Source organism: Magnolia sinica, chromosome 12 (assembly GCF_029962835.1).
Source record: "Magnolia sinica isolate HGM2019 chromosome 12, MsV1, whole genome shotgun sequence".
In the NCBI taxonomy this organism is placed as follows: domain Eukaryota; kingdom Viridiplantae; phylum Streptophyta; class Magnoliopsida; order Magnoliales; family Magnoliaceae; genus Magnolia; species Magnolia sinica.
In genome coordinates, this window is record NC_080584.1 from 66,154,362 (window position 1) to 66,171,671 (window position 17,310).

Here is a 17,310-nt window from a genome sequence, read left to right on the forward strand (position 1 = left end):
CATCATTGAAATCCTATGTGTCATGTGAGGGAGGTGTGTCATCATCACTATATTTGAAAGATACCCACGTCTCTTGACCATTCCTTTGGACCGTCATCGAGATCGACTCATCAGGAAAGTGAACCATATGCTCATTAATGGAATCCAACTCTTCATTCCAAATTTCAGATTTCTTCAAAAGGGAGTGAGGATCACTTTCCTCGCATTGTATTTCTGGATTGGGTTGTGGTTGGGATGATCGAGCTTCCTCTATCCTATCGAGGCGCGAATTGAGTACTTCCATTGCTTTTCTAATTTCCACAAAACATGCCATGTTATGCTGAATTGAATCCTCTTGGATCGTTTCTGGTTGGATCTTAAAAGTAGGGGATCCAAGAGAATAATTATTATAATATGTTGTTGGTTCATTTTCCCAATTTTGATATTTCCACTGATTACAGTCATACGGATCATAGGTGGGAGAATCTGATGGTTGGTAATACATATTATCACTCATAATATAATCACGCATTGTTTTCTTTTTATCGGATGGATGATAATAATTCTCACTCCCATAGTTATGATAACCCCAACACTCACGTACTGTTTTGTTAATTCATGGGGTGTAATTGTACTCTTGCATATGATCATGTAAGGACTTATTAACCGTTGGATCTTTACATTTTGACCAGTTCTTGATGATAGTTTCAAAAAAGTTTTGGGACATAGGTTGATTTCCATCATAATCATCATCCCAATATATGTTATTCTTCTTAGCATACTGACATTCCCACTCGTACATATACATGGTGTAACCCAAACGATAAATCTAATCCTAAAAAAAATAAAATAAAAGATCCTACAACAGTATGGTAAGTAAGAGGAGAAGAAGTTAGAAGGAAGTTACCAGATTGGAGTTCTATGTTAAAATCCTGCAAAAGGAAATAAAAGAAATTAGTTTCTAAAAACAGAAGAAATCCTAGAATTAGAAAGTTTCTAAAAATAAAAATAGAAAGTTAGTTTCTAAAAAAAAAAAAAAGTTTCTAATCATAAAAAATATAAAGTTAGTTAAAGAAAGAATCTAAATCTAAAATTAGAAAATAGAAAATTTCTGAAAAATAAAACCCTAATTCTAAAAATAGAGAATTTAGAAAGAGATTACCAAATTAGAAGTTTATGTCAGGATCCTACAAAATAGGAAAACAGGTTAGTTTCTAAAAATAAAATAAAATAAACTTTAACCTAAAGTTAGTAAAATCTTAATCTTAACCTAATTCTAAAACTAATTAATCTCAGAAAACATAACCGTCAATCCCCAGCAATGGCGCCAAAAACTTGTTCACTCCCCAAGTATAGGGTTGTGATGTAGTAATAAACTCGGTGAGACCGAGGTCGAATCCCAAGGGACTGATATCTCTACGTGATCTGAAACTAAGTAGAACTAGAACTAGATTAAGATGAAATCTAAATTGACTGTAATTTGAGGAATAATGATGAAATAATTATCTAAAACTTAAAGAATAAAGGTGGGAACTAGGGTGCCAAGGATCCACTTGTAGGAATTGGAAAGCTACCTTGCATTGATTCAATGACACAACTGGAATCAGAGTCCTATCCTATCCAATTGGTATGAAGAGATTTGTCAGATCTCTGAATTTCTCATGGATCTAATCCTCAATAGATAAGAATGGTGAAGATTTAGAAGTGATTCTGTCACCTAACCATGCCCAGGAGACTATGGCAAACAACAGCAATTTACCAATCTCACAACCAATCATGAGAGAATTGTAAAAGTTAGGAAGGGTTCCATCACCCAACCATGCCCATGAGACATGGTGAACAACAGGGTTCCCAAGTTCACAATCTTATAATGAAAAGAACATACTCAAAGTTATTGCAGATCTACTGTAATTTGAGTCACAATAAACCATTAAAAAAAACTAAAAGCATTCCTTAATAATCAAACTAGAATCCATAAGAGTTCAATAACCATGAATCAAAGCAAAGCCACCTCCTCAATTATGCTACAAGCTTCACCTCTTAGCCTTAGCTAAGAGGTTTAGCCTAGCAACATGATTACGCTAAATCCCTTAAACAAAATAAATAAAAAGAAAAAGAAAAAAAACAACTCTACTCTCTCTGACTCTCTGCTCCACGTCCAGCCCAAGCTAAAATCCCCCCTCACGTTCTCTCTCTCTCTCTCTCTCTCTATTTTATAGGTGTCAAGGGCAGTGCAGAGGAGTGTGTACAAAAGTCGGTGTGCAGCTGGAGTTGATGCGGAGGAAAACTTCCACAGCAACAGCCGCATGCGCAAGAAAACTACTAGCAGCCTTTGCGTTGGACCCATGTTTTGGAGTTGTTGACCATCCATCGATGTGGTCCGACTTCTTGGGTGTGGTCTAGATCCCCTTTTTCATCATGTGAACGGTTTCGATCATGAATCCGATTAACGATCGTGACCCACTTGTACCCGCAAATCCCGGACGCGACCGGATGCGAAAAACAGGACCTGTGTAAGATGGGTTCGCTGTTGAAGTTGGTGGGCCCCTGATCAGCGTCAGATGGAAAATCCAGTCCGTCCACTGGATTCGTTTCAAAAAACCATTCGGCTACGGATGTTTTTGGATTGAATTTGATGTGTCCCACCAGAGTTCCTATTCTACTGTCCGACCTTAGTTTGATCAAGATTTTCCTATGTGTGCGAGCATGGGTCTGGAAAAGCTTCATTTGTACGGTCTTTTTGGCCCTCTAGAATGAATGGACAGTTCGGATCAGTAAGATGTGTGATGATGGTGGCCCACCTGACGTCGACCGCAACTCTCTGTTGCTGTTAAAGCTAGGCAAAAGAGACCCGATCCGGTGTATCCGACCCGATCAGACCCGTTCTGACCCGATCAGAACCGAACCGACGGTCTAGATCGGTGCTGATCGGGTAGCTCCATTCAGATCCGAAATCTTTCGGGTCGACTTCGGATAGCCGCTGATCCAACCCGACCCGACCCGAAAACCCGATCCGAATGGATCCGATCAGATCCGAACCTATCCGATCCGGAGTAGCTCTTATTGATACTTCTACTTTTCCCTGTGGTATAGTCCGCTTGAGCTTTGAATATGCATCGATTTTGGGTTCAACGACTAAAATAATTTTCAAAAACGAATGGACGGCGTGGATAAACCACATGCATTCAAGGTGGGCCCCAACAATACTTACTGTGTACAATAAGAAAGTGTTCGTTGGTGTACCGCACACAGCTATGTACAACTGTCTTACCAAGACGAGTGGTTGGAAAGTGAAAACGACTCCCCTGCCACCAGCTAATGGCTGGCGATCGATGCTCTGTGGGCCCCACTATGATGTATTTGTTTCATCAATGCCGTCCATTTATTTTTTTAGATCATTTCACGATATGAGACCAAAAATGAGGTATATCCCAATCTCACGTGGACCACATTATAGGAAACAATGTTGAATGTATGTCAACCATTAAAAAAAAATTTGGGGCCCATAAAAGTATTGGATCAAGTTGATCTTTGGTTTTTCCCTTCATCTGGGTCTTTATGACCTAATCAACAGATTGGATGTCAAATAAACAGTACAGTGGGCCTTAGTATGATTTAAATGATGGATATCCAATCACTATTGTTTTCCTATGGTGTGGTCCACCTGAGATTTATCTCCCTATGATAATTTAGTTAAAGCGCTAAAATCATCTTTAAAATAGGATGAACGGAAGGGATGATATTCATACATCATGATGGGCCCCACAGATCACTGACCATTGGCCACGATGCCGGTGTCAGGGGGAGTAGCCAATCCGTCCCATCTTCAGCGCGCTAGCACTCCTCGAGCTGCGAGTTGTACGAACGGTTCAAAGGTGATCAAACTTATATGGCCCTACAGTGATGTATTTATTATATCTACACCGTTGATACATATTTAGAGATCATTTTAGAGCATTATCCAAAAAAATGGATCATATCCAAAGATCATCTGGACCACACCACAAATAGCAACAGATAATGATTTTCAGTGTGGTCCCACTACTTTTTCCAGTGTGGTCCACTTGATAGTCAGATCTATCTTATTTTGTCTTAAGCCTTAACACTTGCTCGCCAAATGGATGGACGGTTTGGATATAACACATATTTCATGATCAGACCTACATAACTAAAGATATCTTTTCATGGGCAACAAGTTGCCGCAGCTGTCGTGCAAAGCACGTTCGCCGCCGCAGAGCCTCGTGCTCCGAGACGTACGAACGGCTCAACTAGTATCAATCTCATATGGGCCCCACAATGATGTATTTATTATATCCATACCGTTTATCCATTTTGCAGGATCATTTTAAATCATTTGAAAAAAAAACATATTTAAAACTAAAATGACCACACCGAAAATAGCAATGGGATAATGATTTTCACCATTTTTAACCATTCGAATCGCACCTAACCCGACTCAGTTTTTCTGAACGAGTCGAACGCGGTTTGGGTCAGACCAACCGTGTGTCGGGTCGGATTGAGTCCTATGTTCTGGACTCGGTCCCGGATCGGAACGGATTTGGGTCAGCTCAGTTAGATTTCGGACAGGTTCGGGTTAGCCCTAATCCGATCCGACTCGGTCCGATGCCCACCTCTAGTTGCTGTTTTTATGCCGCAGGAAATGGAGATTTTCGTTTTGATGAAGGAAGTCGGGTCAACGCCTGCTGACCGACTTGGTCCGTTTGGTGCACCACGAGTGCACGACTTCTGTGAATCCTCTTACGTAAAGTGTGCCCCTCCTTGATTTATATGCAAAATTCAATCCGTCCATCCATTTTTTCACCTCACTTAAGCTGTTGAGATAAAAATTAAAGCACATCCAGATATCAGGTGGGCCTAGAATCATAATTCTGAGGGCTGATCTATCTTTTGGGCCACTTCTGCAGGGATCTGATGGTTGAATTTTGACATGTACGGTTAGTTTATGGTCCTCAGACCAAACATGAAGTTTCGAGCCGAAAGGATGGTGGAAACCCTGTGATCTTGCATTCTGGCTAACTTTCTGGCCACTTGAGCTTCAGTTTCTCAATTTTCTCAGATCTCTGGCATGTAAAACTGTCGATCTTGGTCCCCTAGAGTCCGTCTGTTGCCTTGGTGATTCTAGAGCGTCAATTCCATGCATTTAGCATCTTTTTCGGTCCACACTTATAAATCCACCTTGCAACATAAATATGATTAAAACAAGTTGTTAAACAGTATCTTGTTTGTAAAATCCGATAATAACTGGGGTCTTATACGTAATATTTGACCCTCAACAGTATGTAGCAGCTTCATCCACTGTATGTGAGGCAATATGGGTAAGGAATATGCTAAAGGAGCTAAAGCATTCACAAGAAGAAAGCACTGTCATATATGTGGACAACAATCGGCAATTGAGCTTGCCAAAAATCCAGTGCATCATGGAATGAGCAAGCACGTTGATACAAGGGTATCATTTCCTGCAAGATCAAGTGAAGCATAAATGTAACCTAAATCATTGTAACCTACCCTTCGTCGAATTACTCCATGTTTGATAGTATGGGAAACTGGAAAGCGAGGAACTCAGCCAAATATGATGGGATCACCCCAAACAGCAACAAGGTGATTAGTCGCATCAAGTGGCTACTTGGAAATTTATTTCATGGTTCCCTTTCTTCAAATCCGATCTTCTTCCAACTTGGTTTGCCAGCTAATCCTCCTCCACCCAAATCTTACCATTTTGTTAAATGGACCAGACCTCCCGCGAGCATAGACAGGGTTGTAGTTGGGAACCTTGGTTTGTCTAGGGGTGGAGGCATTTTCAGAAACTCTAACGGTGACCTGATTTTCACTTTCTACTTGGGCTATGGCTCAGGCTCGAATAACAGGGCGGAACTTTAGGCCCTGCATGATGCAATGCATTTTAGTATATCGCTGGGTTTTCACGAGGTGCTCTTTGAGTCAGATTCTTCCTTTGTGGTGGAAGCTATCAAGGGGTCCTCACATTTTCATTGGAAGTGGAATTACTAGTTGATGAGAATCAAAAGTCTTCAGGTGAAAGGTAACTTTTCCCTATCCCTCATTCCCCGTGAAATTAATGGGCCGGCGGATGGCCTTGCTAGAGTAGGAGCAGCCAACCAAGGGAGTTTCTGGATGGACAAGATGCCCGCCCTCCCTCAATTGATAAGGGGACTACACTTCCTTGACAAAGCGGTATAGAGGCGTTAAGGGAGTCATGATTTTTTTTCCTGGTTTTCATATTTGCCCAGTCAATCTGCTCTCTGTATAGTGATATGATAGGCGGCCGGGCCTCTTTTTTTGTATACTCGTGTCCGCCCGAAGCTGTTCTGTAAGTTTGTTGATGGAATTAATAGATTCCCATTTTTTTTAAAGTACATGACAGGTACCTGATTAGGCACCACATGACCTGATTTCTAAGCATGTCTGAAATCCTAGATCTGAACCTGACCCAAAGTCTAAATGTGTCCAAAATGATTCTAGATCCATTTTGGTTCCTTTTGACACCCTAACTTCAAGCAACATACCCCAAATGTTTCAAGTCCATCAACCCCCAAGACATAGTTACAAAGTCGAAAAGTACATGGTTACGAATGGAGAACATTTTCTTAGAAACAATATCTTTTTTTACTAGCTGAGGTTGAACCATGTCCACAACATTCCTTTGCATGCAACTACATCAGAGCCTGAGGCTGACCCCTCGGCTCAGTCCACTCACCGGGGTTTAAGAGTAGAAATAGTTAGCTCATTGTTGGAACAGATCTTAGCAGTTGCAGAAGCTTTATCCAATTCAGTGACAGCCCTCGCAACGAAATATCCCGGCTGTGTAGGTTGTGGAAGTGTCACAGTTTCGCTTCCGAGCATGACAATGACAGATGACATGGTGGGCCGATCTGCTGCATCTTCTTGAACGCATAATAGTCCAATGTGGATCCATCTGAACACTTCCCTTGTCAGGCATGACTCTGCCAACAAAGGATTGATCAACTCCAAAGCTTTTCCTTCACACCATAATCCCCATGCCTATATTATCACATTTCATGTAAGAATCTGAGAGTAAGAAGGTGGATTTAATTCAACTAATAGGGAGAATCCTACATAAGTTAGGAGGCTATGAGTGTGTTTAGGGACATGGAGACTGTTGTTCCTTCTTCCACTGACGATCTCAAGCAGTAGAACTCCGAAGCTGTAAACATCAGATTTCACAGAGAATAGCCCTCCCATTGCATACTCTGGTGCCATGTAGCCACTGTTGGGAATGACCATGATATAAACGTGGATTAGCAGCATTATATAACTAGGAAAGTAGAAATGCTAACAGGACCTTGGAGCAACTCACATCTAACTATGTGGCAAACATGTGGACGGATCACTTGTTCCATACATGTATGTTGAATCAGTACTGATGGTCCACATTTTTAAGTTTCCATTTCTTTAGTAGACACAGGTCACCCTGGCTGATGGATTGGTTTGATTTTGGGATGGTGGGCCAGCGTGATGAGAGTGTTCAATTTCAAAACCAAGTGTGCCACATTTTCATGTGAGTGACGACTCTTGTTAGGAGGAGTCGTGGGGCAATATATGTATTTTCCAAAGTAGCAAATTGCTTGCCAACTTACTATGTTCCAACGACTCTATTGGTATTGATTTGACTTTGATTTCCACCCAAAAACCGGGCCATGCCAAAGTCGGAAATCTTTGGGTTCATCTCATGGTCCAACAACACATTGCTAGCTTTCAAATCACGGTGAATGATTCTGAGTCACGAGTCTTCGTGGAGATAAACAAGGCCCTTTGCAATTCCACTTACAATATTATGGCATCTTTCCCAGCTTAAGTGAGAACGCTTGATTGGATCTGGATATGATATGTCAATTGAGTGAGTTCATGTTTAGGTTGCATTTCGTTGAATGAGTGTTTTACATGTGTATGTTGTGCATATTCGTGTGTGTGCGTGAAATTCAGAAGTTGAAGAAGAGAGGAAGGTTCCACACCAAAGATGAAAACATCAAGGCTGGTGTTTGGCATGTATTCATAAATGAGCAGTTTCTCTCCTCTCTCAATGCAACAATACAAGAGCCTCACGAGGTTCCTGTGCTGGAGTTTGGCAATCAATGTGACTTCATTCTTGAATTCCTCTAAACCTTGCCCTGAACTCCTTGATAGCCTTTTAACTGCAATTTCCTTCCCATCGGAGAGCATTCCCTGAAATGCAATCATTACTTAATTGGGAAAAAAAAAATGCAGCATGTCTGTTTAAGGTTCAATCAACTACACCAAATAAGGCTATGTTTGGATGCCCAAGTAAAATGAATTGCCAAAATTCAGTTGATTCAAAATGAAAGAACAAGATGAATTTTCCTAGCATTCAAAATGAGGAAGTAGCACTTCAATTGTAATTACATTAATGTAATTGAAATTTGAAGTCCCGTTCGTTGGCACAGGTGGCAAGAAATGAAACTTCATTATTTCAATTTTCTTTAAACTAATTTTCTCTAATCAATTTGATTAATTATCCAGATGGATCCTTAGTGCTGTTACCTTATATACAGGGCCAAATCCACCTTCTCCAAGCTTATTTTCATCAGAGAAGTTATTTGTAGCAGCTTGTATTATAACCAAGTCAATCAATGGCAATTCTTGAGTTTGCCCACCATCCACGCCTGAGTCCATCAGTTCCAGACCCACTGGAGGTCCCAAATAATGGAACAATGCTTGATGCCCTCCATTCTCTAATTTATAAAATAATAATAATAATAATAATAATAAATAAAAATAAAAATAAAAAAAGGAGTGACTGTAGTATTAGTCCTGATAAGATTGTTCTTGAAGTCCCTTGCTTAGCCTATGCATGGGCCCCACGGCTATGTACTCAGATGAGCTAGAACATTCTTATGCCTGTTTGGCTGCAAGTCCCATCACCCTCGTAAGTGCCTTGAATTGGACGGACAAAAATGATGTCATCATTGGTCTATTTACAATGTGAAATTGACACCTTGCTTTTACCATCATATGCTTTCTATATGGGTGCGCATCCATGGTCGGTTCCATCATATTGACTGTATTGATCATATGATCTTTCGGCTGGTTGGGCCTCATCATGCACAGGAAAAATGTAAAAGACTGTAGGCACAATTGAAACGAAATATAATCTTTCACCAGTGCTGGCCCATCGTATGCTGTATAGTCCTTTCTATATATATATATATATATATATATATATATATATATATATATATATATAAGAAAAAAAGGGGGGCTGTCCACCGGCCAAGCTTGGGTTGGCCTGGCCTGTTGGCAGCCATAGCCATGGACTTAAGTTTATTTTCTTTTACCTCTGCGTTGTGTCTTTCTTCCTCGTAGATAGCAGTAGATATAGGAACCAAAGAGAGCCAGTCCTAAAACCGTTGCTACACTAACGGAGATTATAACCCTTGATTGGTTCCCTCCATTTTCTGTAAATCAAACCACTTCTCATTTCAGTAAAAAAAAATAAAAAAATGCCCATTGTCGAGGAAGAGTTTGGATCACAGGTGGGAAAGAGAAAGGCAATATGATAAAAATATGGTACTGGAAATGTTAACCTTTTTTAATTACATCGATCTTTCAAATGCCAGAAAAAATTAGGTCAAAGAAACAATATATATATATATATATATATATATCTTAGGTTTAATACAAATCTGACTCAGGAAGAAAAGTAATAAAAAGATGGTATATATGCAGATGATGGCAGATCTCTCTCTCTCTCTCTCTCTCTCTCTCTCTCTCTCTCTCTCTCTCTCTCTCTCTCTCTCTCTCTATATATATATATATATATATATATATATATATATATATATCTTAGGTTTAATACAAATCTGACTAAGGAAGAAAAGTAATAAAAAGATGGTATATATGCAGATGATGGCAGATCCAATACATTGTTTGTTAAGCTCAACAAAATTCATCTATCGTATGTCCAAGTGCCTCCAAGTCTATCTAAATGCATGTAAGTGTGCCTAAGAGTTCCCAAGTACAGTTTGTATGTATGTCCAACTTCATCAAAAAGTGCAATTTACTTCCTGCACTTACAGGAAACTAAGATTCCTTGCAATTGGAGTGGAATCCCAGCGCAGCTATGTATATCATGCCGTCTGCCCGGTAGTCGAGTAGTTGTGGTGCTTTGCAGTTAGAATGGCTTTCATGTAGACATCGCATGGGGGGGGGGGGGAGCCCACCCGAATCTCTGTGCTCCTTTTTTTTTTTTTTTTTGTAATCTCTCAGTTCGATGCAGAATTCAGATATTTTATATATATATATATAGACACACTTAGACATAGGTTTATGAACATACACTTATGCTTACCGATCAATGCTTTATATTGTATCCTCGTTCTATGAACATACACTAATGCTTACCGGTCAATGATTTTGTATCAGATACATCTATTTGGCAGAATATGGGGCTGAAGGAGCTCCTCCCCTGGTCTCCTTCGATTCATGTAACGGATGAAGAGTTCTAGATTCAGATATTTGGAATTCCGGCTCATGCGTGGGTAGAATCGGTGATACACGATCTGGGCAGCCTTTTTGGAGAGGTGACAAGTATCGACACCCTATCCCAATTCGGCATTTTTCAGATGTTTGCTAGGGTGAAAGTATCGAAATTAAAAGAAGCAGCTTTGCAATCTCCTATCCAGCTTCTCGTGGCTGGCGAAGTTTTTCATATCAAAGCCCAACTCGAAAGCAAAAATGAAGCACCACAGCCATTCGGTGGAAAGCCACAAAGTCCCGCAAGGAACATGGCCCCTGCCAAGGAACCAGTTACAGATGGGGCAACAACCACTGTTGAGAATCTGCTAATTGTCTACGTTGGAATAGAGAAGGAAGTAGCGGCTACCCAAATTAAATCTATCTGATGCAGACGAACCGGAGGAATGTTTGTTACGCTCTCAACCTGTTCGAGGGAATGTCTCTGCCCACCCGGTCCACATTTTGTCAGATGATCATACATCCTATAGTCCTCTGCTTCAAGCTGAAGGAAGCCCACAGCATAGGCAACTGCAGTTGAGGATGGTTCCTCCTTCCCATCAATCCATTCCCAAGGTTCCCATTCAGGAGGGTAAACAGCAACCTCATCCAAATTCACACCCTTGCCGATCACAGGTAGCTGTTACCCGTCTCATGGAAGGGCAAACTGGCGATTCGCCCTCATCTCATCCCTCCTCGACTTCTCAGGCAACTGATAACCCCTCTCATGTGCGCTTTTCTCCCCCTCTCTACTCTGTCGAGGCTTTATCGTCTGATCAACAGGGCACTGGGCTAGCCTCGAGCTCCCCTCCTCAGCCGAACTCTCCTGCGGATAGGCAAAGGTCTACCCTGGGTCTCCCCATTCTACCAGGAAATCCTCCAAACCGTTCTCAGTCCCCCAGGAAGTGGGGAGCCTTGCTCAGTCCCATCTAATCCCTTGCTCAGTCCCATCTACCTCTAAAGGGGCTTACTGATGGCTGCATTTCGGTCTACAAACAACTGGATCTCTCTGTAGACCTTTCCCCATGCAAGATTGCTTGCTCGGATGGTAGGCTATGCACTGACTCTCAATCAAGCGTAGAGGAAGGAAAGAGAAGATTGCTTCAATTTAAAAAAAGGGCTGATTATACAGGGAATGTTTCTGATGGATAACATTATTACCTGAAATGCCCGTGGGATGGCTAATGCGGCCACTATTTGCATTATGAAAAGGCTTATTCACTCGCATAACCCTTCAATAATTGCAATTCTCGAAACTATGGCTAGAGACAATCGGAGAGTGGGGATCAGTCTCATACTAGGTTTCCACTCTTCCATCTCTAATATCCCTGATGGCGGTAAAATCTGGGTATTTCATCGCCATGATCTTTCCATTTCTGTCATAGGAAAATCAGACCAGCTGATCTCATTATATGTGTGTTTGCAGAACCATTTCGCTTCTTGCAAATTATCCTTCGTATATGCTAAATGTTCTAGAATCAGTCGTAGATCACTTTGGAGCTCCTTGGAATCCCTCGCTGCAGGATATTCCGGCCCTTGGGCAGTTGCAGGCGACTTCAACATGATCCTAGACTCTTCTGAGCGGTTCGGTTACAGGGACCAAGATCTGAGCAGCATGAGGGAATTCAGAGAAGCTATTGACAAGGCTGGTTTGTGTGATGCGGGCTTCTCAAGCAATAGATTCACCTGGAGTAACAACCAGACAGGCCTCCCCGCGCCTGGGCCAGACTTGACAGATCACTTTGTAATGGTAGCTAGTTGCATACTTTCTCGGGTTTCCTCGTGAAGCACCTCCCTAGACTCAATTCAGATCATGCCTCTCTTTTAATGTCATTCCCTAGAGCCCCCATCTCCGGCCCTAAACCCTTTAGATTTTAACGGATGTGGATACTCGATGCCTCTTTCTCCTGAGTGATTGATAAAGCTTGGGCGATCGACCACTCCCCCCAGCCTATGATTAACTTGCTGCTGAAACTGAAAGCTGTCAAACATGATTTGCACACCTGGAATCGAGAGGTTTTCAACAATATCTTCTAGAAAATTCAGCATGCAGAGCAATCGTTGGCCTCTTTGGAATCTAGAGCCTATTCTGACACCTCGGTCCTAGCACTGAAATTGTGTAAGCTTGTCTCCATCTGGCCAAGGCAAAACTTGCATAAGAAATTTTTTGGAAGCAGAGGTCCAAAAATTCCTGGTTGGAGGAGGGAGATAAAAGCACAAAGTTCTTCCATCTTCAGGCTACTGAACGGGTCAGAAGACTGGGGATTCAGGAGATCCATATTGGGGATGGAGGACTGTTAACGGATCAACCGGCAATACAAAGTGCTGCCATGAACTTTATGCAGTCCCTGCTATCCTCAGAGGCTGCGGCTCCCTCAACTGATTTTGATGATCTTCTGGACTACATCCCTCACATTATCTCTGATGCTGACAACGCTGCCCTCTTGCAGACGCCTTCTCTTGAAGAAGTTAAATTGACTGTGAACAAACTCCCTAAAAACAGCACGCCTGGCCCAGATGGCCTATCTAGAGCCTTCTTCTCGGGATGCTGGAATATTATAGGAAAAGATATCCTCACCGCTGTGGAAGCCTTCTTTCAAGGGACCGAGCTTCCTAGGGCCTTCTCTACCACGCTGATCTATCTAGTGCCAAAGAAAAAGGGAGCCAAATCCTTCTTGGACTATAGGCTGATCAGCTTGTGCAACGTCGTGTATAAGATTTTTGTCAATATCATCTCGGAACGGCTGAATGCTATCCTCCCAAAGGTGGTTTCCCTAGAACAAGGGGCCTTTGTGAGGGGTTGTTCAATTGCGGAAAACATTGCGCTTGCCCAAGAGCTTTTCAGAGACGTGGACTAGAAAGTGAGAGGAGGGAATATTGTGCTAAAACTCAATATAAAAAAAGCATACGACGAGGTGGAATGGAATTTTCTGTGCCAGGTCTTGTTGAAATTCGGGTTTTCTACTACCTGGGTCAATATGGTTTAATCTTGTTGGAAAAACAATTGGTTCTCGGTTCTTGTCAATGGAATCAGTTGTGGTTTCTTCCAATCTTCTCGTGGTCTGAGACAAGGAGCTCCTCTCTCGCCGAGTCTTTCATCCTTGCTTCAGAAGTCTTCAATAGAGGCCCTTCCAAGCTTAGTTCGAGTGGGTTATGCTCCCCTTATAGGGTGAAACAGGGCTGCTCCCACATATCCCATTTACTGAATGTGGACAATACAGTTTTATTTCTGAACGGCTCTAAGCGATCCCTTCTAACTGTTAAGAAATTCCTCTCTGATTACCAATCCCTGTCTGGGCAAATGATCAGTCTCCATAAGAGTTCTTTTTTCTGCTCCTCCAAATTATTAAATGCGAGAATTAGATGCATCCAACAAACCATGGCATCAACAAATCAATGGGTAATATCGACTATCTGGGGGTTCCTATTTTCAATGGCCGAGCTAAGAGATCTTTCTTCGCCCCTCTCTTGGATAAGATGGCAGCAAAGATTCAAGGCTGGACAGCTAGAATTCTCTCTCAAGCGGGCAGACTCGCGTTGATATCTTCTATCCTGAGCAGTATCCCTATTCACTCCTTAGTGGTCGTGATTATGCCAAAGAGTATTCTGCAGGATGTGGAGAGGATGTTTGCCAATTTCCTCTGGGGCTTGCGGGATAGTGGGCCGAACCTCCATTGGCAAAAGTGGTCCTCCATTGCTAAGCCAAAAGCCGAGGGCGGTATTGGAATCAAACAGCTGAAAGACGTGGTGGCAGGTCTTCATTTAAAGATGGTTTAGAGGATCAAGCAGAAGGATAGCAGCTACTTATGGGGGCAGTTCATTCACTCCAAATACCCACTCTCCTCTCATCCCAGGTCAGGCAGCCAGTGTGTGCTATCATCTCCAATTTGGAAAAGGATGATGGACCTATTCCCCATCATTGACAAATTCGCCCTATGGATCCTGTGGCGTGGGGAATGCAATATGTGGAGTGCCAACTGGACCGGGCTGGGCTCTCTTGATTCTCTCCCTTCTCTTCATATCTCAGATTCCATGAGAGATATGAGAGTGGCCAATTTCATTGATGGTGAAGGTATCAGATTGGATGCAGCCGATTTGCTCCCTAATTGGCTCTAGTCTCATATCGTCAAGGGCGGATTCTGTATCTCAGAAGCTGACGATTCTCTCCTCTGGCCTCTGGAGCCCTCGGGGCACTTCTTAGCCAAATTTGCTTAGAATATTTTTAGGATTCGAGGCCAGGTCCTTCCCTGGACTAATAGGTTTTGGAATCCCAAAATCCCTCCCAAAATCTTTGTTTTTTCTCTGGAGATTGCTTCACGATGCCCTTCCTATTGATGATCTGGTTCAGCGAAAGGGAATTCAGCTGGCGTCGGCTTGCAACTGCTGCAATGTTGCTTCTTCTTCTGGTCCCTAAACGGAAACACCCTCCCATCTTTTCCTTCGGAGCTCTCTCACTGACTCAGTGTGGCGTTAGACCGCTGCCTTCCTTGGGATTCAGCTCTTTAGTCATCTCTCCATCATGAATAGGCTTCATTGGTGGTGGCAGAGACCCCTCCCCCCAGGAGCAGGAAATTGAGTTTAATTCTGTAGGAGATTTGGAAGGCTAGAAATGCTGCCAAATTCAACAACCGACTGTGATCTGCTTCAACTATTTTTCAAAAGGTTCGGTGGTGGTTGCATACCATCTTCCCCTCTAGCCCTTTTCTTCTCCAGCTTCAGCTTCCCTCGCTGGCCCCACCATCTATTTCCCTGTCTGTCTCTCATCCATTGTCAAATGGATCAAGCCTAGAGTTGGCTTCCTCAAACTGAACGTAGATGGATCGACTCTGGCCAATCCTGGCCCCGCTGGTAGTGGAGGGATCTTCCGAGATCACCAAGGCGACCCTATTTTCACTTTCACATGCAGATACAACACTGCCTCCAATAATATGGCTGAAATGCGTGCATTACATGACGGTATTAAATTCTATTTGGCTCTCGGGATCTCTAACGTTATCATCGAATCAGATTCTTGTTGGGCAGTGTCCTGCCTAACCAAAGCTTCCTTTCTTTCCTGGAAATGGTCTAACTGGCTGACAAGGATCAAACATCTCTCCTCTCAGGGGAACTTTCGGATTCTCCATGTTTTTAGGGAAGCTAATAGCCCGGCTGATAGCTTGGCCAAGATTGGTAGCTCTAAGCAGACTAACTCTTTCTTTCGTGGTCTCGCCTCCCTCCCCCGCTTGATCAAGGGTCAGGTTATTTTGGATAAAACTGGTCTTGGTTACATTAGAAATGGTTCCCACATTTTACATGTATAGCACATGATAGGTTGATAGGTAGATCTTCTGCCTAAAATAGGCTTGTAATTTTCCCTCAGGAATGAAATCGTTATTTTCCAAAAAAAAAAAAAAAAACCATCACCCTCTATATCAATTACAGCTTAGCAATCTATTTTAGCTGTCTAATTGCCTGGCTGATTGATTCCCAAATCCTAACATTTTATCTTCATATGTCCATATACTATGTACCATAAATTTATTTATACCCATTTTACACAAAAAATAATACACAAAAAAAATATTCATCAATGTCAATCTTTACTATGAACATATATTTAGGTAAGTTATCTAAATAACATTAAAATAAAATAAAAATTAATCAAAATAGTTAGATTTTTAAATGAACCAGTAAAAATATACAAAGGCAGTCAAACATTGTGTTAATATCATTCTTTGCCTCGCTCATATTTTCTTTTCAGGTAATTCTTATAAAAATTGATTTCTTTCAGATAAATTTTCCCATGTTCCACTCAATTCTACCAGGAATAGTGATGATTAGTATGAATCTTTAAATCACCCAGAAAAAATTTCTTCCAATAAAATGGTTTTTTTAATATGAAATAGTTTGATTCAATTTTCCAAAAACAGGCTTCTTCACTGAGTTTAAAAAAGAAAGCAATTACACAAATCATTCTAAAATTTACAGAATTCAAATTGGCGTTTTGTTAGGCTTTCTGAATGAAAAGAAATGACAAAAACTAGTGTAGCACACCTCATGTAGAGCCTCACATTTGCTTCTATGAAGTAGCCCTTGGTTGCAACTACGTTCTTTCCCAGTCCAATTTTACAGAGAAGTGGTTGCAAGTTTGGAGGTCCGACCCACAATATGGATGCTAATGAAATTACGTTTCAGTTATTTTCCCTTTGATAGATTGGTGGTTTGCACCGACCTTTTGTGGGGAAAAAAATCCCATTGCTAGAAGAGGCAGCTGTGGAAGTCCCAATTCTATCTTTCACTCAGTAGCCAATCTTCTTATGCAGGTGAAAGGTAGAATTATTACAGAAAAAGCAGGCATCATTGATTTTCGTTATCCGAAATGATTGAGGTCTACTAAATCTTGTATGGCCATTTTCACCTTGCTCTTCTGGATCCATTTGTATAGTTCATCTCGAGGTTCTTGTAATACCCTTCCCAGATTGGTGATAATATTCACCTTCCAAGCAATACTATGATAGGTGGTGAGCTCCTAACCTTCACATGTACCAAAGATTATAAAAAAATAATAATAAATAAATAAACAAACAAACAAACAAACAAAAAAGAAAGCCGAATAAAAAAATTGGTTCCCAATGAATAGATGACTAAATTGGCCCTGTTCTCTAAAAAACAAAAAACACAAAAAGACTAAATGGCCGCTGACATTCCCAAGCAGACTTATGAAATCACCAAAAATATGGTTACTACTCTCACCACTTCAATTCTCCCTGAGTCATCCTCATTAGTTGCTTTCATGGAAGGCATGGTCATAGAAACATGCATCTC

General features: G+C 41.6%; 1 pseudogene; it reads right to left on the bottom strand.

Moving 5' to 3' along the window:
- Positions 1–6,453: 6,453 nt before the first annotated feature.
- The window catches only part of LOC131221551 (cysteine-rich receptor-like protein kinase 15), a 20,129-nt pseudogene continuing 9,272 nt past the window's right edge, over positions 6,454–17,310 (bottom strand).